A 12,266-nucleotide genomic window follows, 5' to 3' on the forward strand; every position below is an offset into this window, starting at 1 on the left:
GACTAGACTGTCAGGTGACTAGAGTACTCAGATTAACCCTGTAATGTCCTGTGCTTAGCTGGCTATATTAGCTGATGTTGCTGGCTATTACTCTACACACAAATGAACTTTAACAGCAGGACTAACTTTTCTGCTTACCATACAACAGAGCATATAAAAATATATATTGTTCTGTACTGCAAATTAGCACTAAGTTGCTATAAACTTCTCTTACATTAACAGTCACAATGAATTATGCAGCTCAAATGTTAGGTTGGCTTGGGCGGGCAGCTACAATGATCTTGACTTCCTGAATGTCAATAATGCCCCTTTTAAGTACAGAAGACTAAAGCCACACTGCATAATCAAGATAGGGCCTTACTGGTGTTTTGTAATTGGAGTATTCTTTGCTCCCATGACTCCCATATACTCCTTTTAAATACATTAATACATTACGTTCACAGATGCAGTGGGCAATTTGTACTTTTCCCCACAATGAGTTGCACATAACACCACTTTCATTAAAGGTACTTGCATCAAAACATACTCCTTCCGCTCCTTATATTTGCATTGGCTAGCAGCACATCATAAAGAATCCTAACCCAATTAGTGAATGTACCATTGGCAACTATTCTGTACACAACCTCCTAGCCATGTTTCTAACCATGTACAAACGGCACGCCCAAGACCAACAGGATTTAGTTTAGGAACAACTGTTTATGTTAAACTATATTAAGTGCTTTGGAGCTTCTGTGTCCCCACTGACCAACACTACTTATTTCATGATAAAAATCGAGTTGATTGAAATTTTCTATCCTTCATAAAACCATGCTGATTACCATTTACAATGCCATTATCCCCTCCAGCATATAATCTTAAATGTCATCCTTAAACAAACCTTCAATTAACTTTCTCACTACAGATGTCAAATATATAGGTCTATAATTGCCATCTTGACACTGCAATCCCCTTTTAAATATTGGAATTAAATATTGTAATTACATCAGGATTTGTCTAATCCATTGGTACCATACTAACCAAAGGAATCCACTGGAGAGCCTGTCAAGCAGTGATCATTTGATGTTTATTCAGAGATGTGTTTGCACTACATGCTTTAGATACCTGCAGATGAAACAGAAAATGAGAAAAAGTGGCCTGGCTAAACCTGAACTAAGCTCTCTGGGTACTCAGTGGTGTATTAAATCAGGCCTGGTGGCCACATTCTAATAAGCTTTGATTAAAGGAGAAGAAATGTTAGGAACCCCAGTGTACTCATTGTACATGCAAAGGCCCTGCATCGCGAAGAAATAAAACAACAGGAAGTGGATCAGGTAAGTGATTAAAATCACTGGGGGTCCCTAACATTTGGCACTCCCAGTGATTTTACCTTTCCTTCTCATTTTTTAGTAAATTGTAGAAGTACAGAAGACTTAAATATGTTGTCAGTGGATGACACAGCATATGCTATAGAGAGCCCTAGAAAAAAAAAAAAAATCTTTAGTGATAAGCAAAAAACTACATTTTTTGCCGAAATGCATTAGAACCAGTGGGAAATTACATTATGGTTAAAGGAATACTGTCATGGGAAACATGTTTTTTTCAAAGCACATCAGTTAATAGAGCTTCTCTAGCAGAATCCTGCATTGAAATCTGCTTTTCAAAAACACAAATTTTTTTAAATTTAATTTTGACATTTGACATGGGGCTAGCCATATATCATTTCCCAGGGTGCCACAGCCATGTGACCTGAGCTCTGATAAACTTCAGTCACACTTTACTGCTGAGCTGCAAGTTGGAGTGATATCCCCCCCCCCCCCAGCAGCCGATCAGCAGAACAATGGGAAGGTAGCAAGATAGCAGCTCCCAGTAAATATCAGAATAGTACTCAATAGTAAGAAGTCCAAGTCTGGCTTGGGACTCCTCCAGTTACATGGGAGTAGAAGAAACAATATGTTACCTGAAAGTAATGTGTAGCGCTGGCTCCTTCTGAAAGCTCAGACTCAGGCACAATGCACTGAGATGGCGCCTACACACCAATATTACAACTAAAAAAAAAATACATTTGTTGGTTCAAGAATAAAATTTTAAATGTTAGAGTGAATTATTTGCTATGTAAACAGTGTAATTTAGAAATAAAAACTACACCATAAAAATCATGACAGTATCCCTTCAAGGTATGTTTAGCTCTGCAGTAGCATATACAGGGCCCTACCTGTTAGAGAAGCTCCTATCCACTATGCAGGGCCGCTCCTGCCATGAGCCTTGCCTCAGGTGGTAGGGAGAGGCCAGTTACCAGGGGCGGCAAAAAGCCAAATGGAAGAACACATTGCCAAATGGTACCAAATGGTACAGCTGGAATTGTGTTGCTCCTACGATATTACCCCAGGCCACTGCACTGACAGGAGCATCATTAATAAGAATCATTGGGGGGTGCCTAACATCTGGTACCCCCCAGTCTTTATGCATTTCCTTCTCTAAAGTAAAAAACATGAACAGGTATTGCAATATTCTTTTTTAATTAGCATAGGGCCATTATCCTGCGGCTGCTAGATTATATGTTTTATTGTTGAGCCATTAGAAGAAAAAAAAATCAGTGCAAGAAGCTTATTAAAAACAACTTCAGATTATTACAGATATAATTCATGATACTGTATATATTAAATATCAGGCAGATTTAATTGAGTGGGGGGAAGAGAAGGCTGAGAATTAGGCAAGAGAAATGGAGATTGCATTTATTAAATAATTACATGGATCAGCCAATTACATCGACCAAATGTGATATAAATTTGGAGCACAAACATTATTACAGCTGTAATACTATGCGCCAGGCATATTTATTACACAATTCATAAGGTTTCTAATATATTGCAACGACACAAAAAAAATGAGTACAGAATTAATAATAAAGAATTTAGGTAGGATTGTGTCAGGGCATTTTATACTACAATATCATATAATTTGATGGCAGCAGTAGTAGAAGTTATTGATTTTCTATTTCATGTTTGTAAAGTGAAGTGGGCTAATGGAATGTTTTATGGAATATCAGCTTTCCTTGAATTAACCTTTTTTTCCCCACACAAATGGGAGAGAAACAGCTGACAGGTTGCCCAAAACAACCTCAAAATTCAAGCAAGGGATAGAGAGGTTTGGCCTGAACACTGTCTGTGCTTTCCTTAGCAGTCTGTCTGTATCCACTGCTTTGCTCCGTGTTCTTACAAAATTTGCACAACACATAGAATAACACAGTTGCCCACATACAATTAAGGTGGCCATACATGGGGCGATTGTAGCTGCCGATAATGGTCCCTTGGAACGATTCGGCAGCTTATCAGTCCGTGTAGGGGCAGGAACGAGGGGCATGAAAAATGGGCAGATATCGATCAGGCAGGTTAAAAGCTTTAGTCGGATCGGGGACTGCATTGGCTCGTTGATGTGGTCCCCGAATCGACTGCCCCATTGCCGCCAATAAAATTTGATCGTTTGGCCCCAGGGCCAAACAATCCAATAGCCTACATGTTCCACGATATCGCCCACCCGTAGATAGGGATATCGGGTGAAGATCCGCTTGCTTGGTGAGGTCGCCAAGCTTCATGTGTATGGGCACCTTTAGTCCTGAATGTGTCCTGTCCCACTGCTCAATATATGTATGTATATATATGTATAAAATGTTTCCCATAGTTCTCCATGAACTGGCATGTTGTGGGCAAATTGTTTCTCAAAACAGTACCTTTTTAGGGCTTGTTCTCTGGTGGGTCATTGGTGCCCCAGATCAACTTTGTTGGAGCCCAAAAGGATAACAATTTGGCCAATTAAAGATACCCCCTTGTTCAACACTGAATTGGGTTTGTTTGGCCATTGTTTTAATCACATAAAAAATTTATGATTTTCGTTATTTCTTGATCTAAACAGAGAAAATGAAGGTGCTCTATATTTGGTCCTTGCGAGGTAGACAATCAGATACCCAGTGCTCTGGGAAACAAATGATCTACCTCTCAAGGACCAAACATGGAGTAGCTTCAGTTTGCTTTTTGCCCTATCCATGTGTCTATAAATATGTGTTAAAGGGAATTATGTCACTGATTCATTAGTTTATTTATTACTTTGTTGTAATAATCAATTTGATACACTTATATTGCATATAAAAATAACCCCATTTAACTCCATAATTAACATTTGTATTCTTTTAGTTTATAATTCATTTAGTGTTCAAACCAATTATTTATTCCCAAAAGGATATTCAATTATGTTTTAAATTGATCTTTTTTAAAGAGATGCTTTTAACGTAGTACACACATATTACTGTGTCCCTTGAGAGCAATGTGAATTATTTAGCCATTAGTGGAGTCTCGTAAAGTAGTGATTTACTGCCTGATAACATATTTTCACTTTTCCTGCTTGCGCACATTTCCTGGTAATTTCCTGTTTTTCTGGTAATCAGTACAGTGTGGTGTATTTATAAGGACCCAGCATTTTATGAAGCACTTTGCAAAATATATGCATTTTATACATGTCTTAAAACAGACAAGGCGGAAAGATTACAGCACCTCATAAACATAAACTAGCAGTGCGGAGAAATAATGGTATAATTCTCATTAATCTTATGTTAAAATTTGCATTAAATATAGTTATTTAATAATAAAAAAAACATCATGGAGAATCCTTACCATGTCCCCCATCCATTCTATAGTTTCATAGGGAGTTGGGGATGCAAGAAATTAATGACCAAAAATAGAAACATTTTTCTCTTTATCATTGTTATCGTCCTGATGACGATCCTACATGGATCGAAACGCGTAGACTTTTTTGTTTAATAAATTGTTTTATTTTTATACTTTACCATAAGTGCTTTTTAAGAGACTATATATGAAATTATGGTTAGCACCCGGACATTGGCTTCTAGTTTGGTGAGTGCCGATTTTTGGACTTTGTTATTATTAACATGTATAAAGCGCCAACATATTCACAATAAGTGGGTGTCATACATTGGACATACAGAGTAACATATAAAGCAATCAATAAACGATACAAGAGGTGAAGAGAGCCCTGCCCAAAAGAGCTTACAATCTACAAGGAGAAAGGGTTGAGACACGAGATGTGGGAATGGGCAAGATCAGAATGAAGCAATGTGAGAGGTGTGACACAGGGTATTGCTTTTAACAGCACATTGAGGTTATGTTAAACTAAACAAGGGTAAGCTTCTCTAAATAAATGTGTTTTTAGAGATTTTTTGAAGGCAGAGAGATTCGGAGCAAGTCTGTGTGTATGTAGGTAATAAGAGCAGGTTGGTTGGTATCTAGAGATAAGTTCAGAGATGTAGGGTAGGGCAAAGTTATTAATTGCTTTAAATTTTAGGGTCATAAGTTTGAATTTCATTCTGGATGGTAGCGGAAGCCAGTGGCATGGCAGAAAAGGAGCCAAAATATGGGATTTACCCACTATCCTAGGCTAAAATGGCCTCTTGCAATAATCTATAGGAGAGTCACAAATTTTTAAGTCACTCTACCTTTTGATTTTTTTATTTTAGTCGCATCCTGCCAACTATGGAGACTGCCTTAAGCTGGCAATACACAGGCCAATAAAAGCCCTTGCAGACCAAGTTGGTAGCTTAATTGCGCAAATATAGGGCCCACCGAAAAGCCTGCCTGAAAATCAGTCAAATATCAATTGGGCAGGTTTGATTTTCACGCACAATGAGGACTGCAGTCCTCATCTGATTGGCCTGTAGGCCCCTCTGTATGATATGATCCTTGGCCAACAATTGGATCAGCCTGATTTGCCCCAGCAAGTGGGTGGTCTAATTGAGCCCAGAGCCACTCGTTTGGTGACCTTGCCAAACCAGCTGCTCTGCTAGTGTATGGCCAGCTTTAAAGACACTTAGGAATTGGTGCAGAAGGAATCCCATATAGTTTCAAAATTCGAAAAAGCTTGCTGCCCATTATAAAGAGCATGACCAGGAAGTCTGGTGTTCATAAGGTCACGTGACAGCTTGGCAGGATTCAATAAGTGGGCCTGTGGGTTGGCAGCTTTAAATCAATCTGTACCCAGAGCACTGAGTTAGTTACAATGCAAAGAAACAGGCGTTAGCAGAAAAGGGAAAAGCAAGAAAATGTATGTTATGAAGGTTATACATCCAATGTGTTGAGATTTCTATTAAAAATACATTTTCTTATAAAACTGTTATCTGACAAAAATGCATTCTTGGGAATCAGCAGTAGCACAGCAGTAATGCCTGTTCAGGCAGCAAAGAATCAAAACCAGAAATGTAATAGGATTCCAGATGAGTTACCTGGGTAATGCCCTGCCAAAGTAAAAGAATTCGAAATGACAGGGTGTTGGGAGGGTGTCTGGGAGAAACTAACAAACCTGTGATGTAAAATTACAATGAGCTGCTCTATCAAACAATGAAACATTCCATTGCTCCCTGTAACTCCTTTCCATTTGCTTCTTCTACCGTTTTTCTGCAGACATAGAAAATATTAGTTACACAAATCTTTTGCAATGAAGATCTAATGGTTCTGCTGACAATATTTTAGCAGTTGTACAGTGTCTAAAGATTTTGAACGTGGCTATTCTTTGACGATCCTTGGGAACAATTTGGCTTTGTTGTATGCTGGCTATTGTAACAAAACTTTATGCAGCAAATTGTATATAGGTATAGCACTGGAAGTGTAGAGTCCCTTTGGGTAGAGATTTCAGCAGGGCTAAAGGCAGGGGTGTTTCCGAAGTCCAATCGAGGTGCGAGGGGAAAGTCCAATGCACTCTCTGTACTAGCAGAGCCAAAACTCCAGTTTAGAAATAGGCTTTTTGCTGCCCTTGGTATGTTACGGGCTGATGCCTGAGGTGACTTTCTCAAATTGCCTTATGGCAGCAACACCCCTGGCTAAATGTAACCAAGAAAATTAGCATTGGTGTATGCTACAAACCACCCTGTATAAGTGAGGAGAATGAAGCCCAGCTACTATTGAAAATGGAGGAGGCCTCAAGTTGGTCAAGTTGTTATTATCAATTATCCAGACCTTAACTGGAGTAATGTGATGGCCATGTCAGAAAAAGCTAGCAGGTTTGTAAATATACTAAATGGCAACTTTTCATTTCTAGCAGTTCAAGAACCCACTAGGAATAATCCTTTTTTTGGACCTAGTAATAACTAATAATACTAAACTCATCTCTAGCATTTGTGTGGGTGTCAAAGACACTCTATAAGGGAGTAGCTAAAATACTAAATGTTAGTAGACATGCAAACTTTGTCAGTATAAGGGCATCTCTGCAATATATTAACTGGGAAAGGCTTTTCACAGGGTCAAATAATGAAGGAAAATAAAATGTCTTTAAAATGTTGCTTAATAAATATACATGTCAGTATATTCCCCTTGTAAGCAAGGAAAGGCATCACAAAGCAAAACTTTTATGGTGTAATAAAAGTGTTAGTGTCAAGGTTGGTAAGAAAAAACATTCTTTTAAAGCATTCAAGTTAGCTGGGACAGCAGAAACTTTCATCAGATACAAGGAAGCCAATAAAGCAAGCAAAAAACTATTTAGACAAGCTAAAATAAATCCAAAATCATTGTTAAGGTACCCATACACGGGCCGATAGAAGCTGCCGATATCGGTCCCTTGGATCGGACTGGCCGACCGATATCTGGCCTGAAATTGGCCAGATATCGGTCGGCCAGGTTAGAAAATCCCGTTGGATCGGGGACCGCATCGGCTTGTTGATGCGGTCCCCGAACCGACTGCCCCATTGCCGCTTGCAAAATTCGATCGTTTGGCCCCAGGGCCAAATGATCAAATTCACCGGCATTCCTCCCCGATATCCCCACCCGTAGGTGGGGATATCGGGTGAAATCCGCTCGCTTGGCGACATCGCCAAGCGAGCGGATCTGCCCGTGTATGGCCACCTTTAAATATGTAAACAGTAAAAAAATTAAGCAAGATGAGTTGAAAACATTATTATCAGAGGGAGGTCAGTTGGTTGATGAGAGCAGGGAAAAATTAGAAATTCTGAACTGTTTTTTTACACAACTGAGGTACCGGTTAACAAAGGTTTCCTTTTCGATAGACCCAATTCTAGTAATATAACTACTGATGCAGGGTCACTCAGGAGGAGTGAGACTTGAACATGTAAAGGTAAACAAGGTCCAGGACTGGATGGTATTCATCCCAGAGTACAAAACAAGCTTATCTCTGTGATTGTCAAATCCCTTTGTTTCATTTTTTTTTAGAATTCATTAAGGTCCGGCATGGTGCAGGGAGAATAGAGAAATGCATATGCACTGCTGTTATTGTAAAAGGACCCTCAGCCTTGAAACAACTCTAGGCCTGTTAGTCTGACATCAGTGGTGGGAAAGCTTTTGGAAGGGTTAATAAGGGACAGAGTACTTAAATACATTGCAAATCATAATACTATAACTTTGGGCCAGCATGGTTTTATGCATGGTTTTGAAGTCAGAAATAGTTTACTTTGTTTCATTTTAACTTCATTTTAAAATCCCCACTTACACAGCACCCACTTACCAAGCAACTCTCCACAAGTGCAAGCTCCACAGGAGTTCCAAGGGTTTCATTTATACAGTCTGGTCAGGCACAACTAATCAATCATCAAGTGATTTATGGCATTTTACATTTTTATAGTAATTTCTCAGTTGTTTTTTGTGCTAGTTGCAAGGCTGTTTGTGAAGCTACTTGCCATTGTGCTACAACACTGTTCCAGTGTATGCAATTCTGTTTTAATTTATCTTGTCAGAATTAATACATCTAGAAGTTAGCCTACTTCCATTGCTATTGCTTTGTAATCTAGAAGTGCTCCCGGAATTATATTGGATCATTTTTACTAGAATTTTGTGAGTGATGTGCTTGAATGCTAAGCAAATTTCACCAGTATTTATCATCAGTATAATGTCTATTTTCTTCCATATCTAAAACAATGCAAGAATCACAATCTAGGAAGTAGTTCGGACTTTTGTTTGATAGTGTTGGGTTTAGATTTAGTCTTGCTTTGTAGAATAAAGGTGCAGTGGCACAAGGTGGCCTGACCAGCAAATATCTGTAGACCACAAAGGGCATATTAACAAAAGTGTGAATTTTCTCCTCGTCTCCTTGTTTTTTTTTGTTTTATTCATAAGTAGTCCCCAGGGCCTTTATGAAAACAGTTTATTTTATTTCTTGAGGATCTGTATATTTTTGGAGTTCCATATCTCATGTTATTTTCCAGACTTTTATTAATGTTCTCAAGTACTGAATATTTCATTTCATAACCTCGGGAAAACTAGAGTATGTATCAAATATTGCCAGATGTTCATTTCCACCTAAAATAAATAAATCAGCTCTGAAGCTGTACCCAAGGTCCACCAACATCTCTCGCCGTGTGTAAAGGCTCCTGTCGAACAGCTGGTGTAAAGGTTTAACACGCCTTGAAAGTTTTTACAAAATGAGAAATATCATTAATCATTAAACCCCGGAAGAGTGATTGCCTTGCATGATTTTTCTTCAAATTGAAAAAGGCATTATAAAGTGAGATCTTTTAGGCAATACCCTGTTGAGTGGAATAACCAGAGGTCATTTAAGTACACAGTAAAATATTTAGGGACCCAATCCTCCCAAACTTTAGGGAAATTATGTTTTTTTCACATATTAACATCAGTGGGGACCTCCACAGGGACCTCAGTCTCCTACCCGAAATGCGCAACTGGGAATACTGTACTACTTATTGTTATATCCTCGATTTCCTCTCATATATAAGACCCTACCATTCAGAATTTAGATGTATTAGCTTCCCTAGCCATAAAGGTTGTGATGTGTATCTCTACCCTTTCCCCAACCAACTCAATGTTCAATATAGTGATGTAAACAAAAGTAAATGGGTGGATTTAGTGTTGTTTGTTTATTTAATAAGACTGGGCATACCGAATGAAAATATGAGCAAAAAGAACCTCTTGGCATTGCTTTGAGATGTGAGGCTTTTCGTAATCATGCGCACAGAAGAAAATTCATTATTGAAACAGATCACATGCCTCTGCTCATGATCATACTGAGAGAGCATTGGAAAGTACATTCACTGATTAACATTCTGTTATGAACCCTGCGCAAATATGATTCCACAGTGGGATTTACTCCTGTTAGATTCCAGCAACTTGCAGATGCTTTTCCAAGGGCATGGAATGAAAAAAAGCGTTAGGGGAACAGAGATAAACACTTTGCAGCAAATTTGCTTATTTTTTTGCTTTTTGACCACCGCCAAGAAATACAGTACGTGATAGTTCTGCTAATTCTGAAATTGCTGGTGAATAAATAGTAGCATAATAGTGTCTAGCCACCACCTCCTCCCTCCGGTTGCTTTAAAAGATAGGGCAAGAAAAATTATTATATATGGCCAAATATATTGCCTCTCTATCCCAAACTGCATAGTTTTCTCAGTTAAAAAGAAATATTTATTCCCTGAAGGACAAGCAGAGAGAAAACAAGCTGGCAGTTCTGCCATCTTGTACATGCCGTTTCCAGATGTGACACAGCCAAGATGGTAGAGCTGCCAACCATTCTGTAACTGTCATATAGCAAATAAGTAACTTTCTATTGTAAAAACTGTTGCAGATGTGGTCTCTATGATGATTGCACAGGGAACACTCAGCGCAGCAACTTTTTACTGGTGAATAAGGGATAACACAATCAACATATTTCACAGTGTGGACATCAAAAACAATATGGTGGAAGAAGAGGAAAGAGAAAACAACAGAGAACAGTAAAACTACAGCATATATTACAGTAATGAACACACATTAACAACTTGCACAGTGCCACCTTGTGGCCATTTCTGTATAGCACACAAAGTTTAAGCATAAATGCTGCTGAATATATATACTAACACTACTTTTCAACAGCGAAAGGCTTAAACCAATAAGCCAATCTTCTTTAACAGCTCCAGACGTCTTTTCACAGGCAGAGGATTTGTAAGGATATCTGCAGTCATGCTGTCTTAGCGACTTTGGCTTGCCTGTGCTGCTTCATATTCTGCTTCAGTAGAAAAAGGTGTTACAGTTGACTGTTTTCTGCTGGTCCAGCTAATGAGTTCACCAGAGAGTAAAAACAAGTGGCCACTTGTAGTCCTCAGCCCAGTCAGCAGTCATATCCGATGCGGTTACATTTTCGAGTTGCAGGCAGTTTTACTTACAATGCATATTTAGATCTTCAGGTTGCCAAAGCCAAAGGTCACTTTTCTATACTTATCCTCCTCGATCTATCGGCTGCGTTTGATACGGTAAACCACTCCCTCCTGATGCAAATTCTACATTTGATTTGTATCCTTAGTTAGGCTGTATCCTGGATCTCTTCTTACCTCTCTAACCGTTCATTCACTGTCTCCTATGGAAACAAAACCTTATCTCCAGTTCCACTTAATGTGGGGGTACCCCAAGGCTCTGTACTTGGGCCGTTATTGTTCTCCCTCTACACACTGTCCTTGGGAGATCTTATCCATTCATTTGGTTTTAAATATCATCTGTATGCTGATGATACCCAAATTTACTTTTCGACCCCTTCATTAACAGCTGAAACTGAGACTCAAATCTCTAACTGCCTCCTAGCTATCTCCAATTGGATGAACCAACGCCACCTCAAACTGAACCTAACAAAAACTGAACTAATGATCTTTCCGCCTAAGCCTGGTCCTACCCTCCCATTTACTATCTCCATTGACGGCACCCTCATCATTCCTGTCGATTCGGCGCGTTGTTTAATGGTGATCTTTGACTTCTGTCTCTCCTTCTCTGACCATAACACCACTGTCAAAACCTGTCACTTTTTCTTACGTAATATTGCCTAAATCAACAGCTAGGCTGCTCATGCATGCTCTCATCCTATCCCGACTTGACTACTGTAACCTGCTACTAACCGGCCTCCCTAACTCCCATCTCTCCCCCCTACAGTCTATATTAAATACTGCTGCCAGAATTCTCCTCCTCTCATCCAGGAGAGTTCAGGCCCTTCCCCTGCTAAAGCCATTATCGTGGCTTCCTATTAAACAAAGAATATCTTTCAAACTCCTTCTCTTAACCTTCAAAGCCCTCCATTCCTCTGCTCCTCACTACATCTCTTCTCTTTTGTCTCTGTACGTTCCTGTCCGACTCCTCCGTTCCTCGCAGAGCAACTCCTTGGTTACGCCCCCACTACTACAGATACTACAGAATGCAAGTCAAAATTTAAAAAGCATACTGCCCATACTCCTCCTATTGTTTAGTAAAAACGCCACACTTTTGGCTCACCTAATCAAATATTTACTCACTTACTTCACATTT

The sequence above is a fragment of the Xenopus tropicalis genome, chromosome 3, assembly GCF_000004195.4.
Source record: "Xenopus tropicalis strain Nigerian chromosome 3, UCB_Xtro_10.0, whole genome shotgun sequence".
NCBI classification, from domain to species: domain Eukaryota; kingdom Metazoa; phylum Chordata; class Amphibia; order Anura; family Pipidae; genus Xenopus; species Xenopus tropicalis.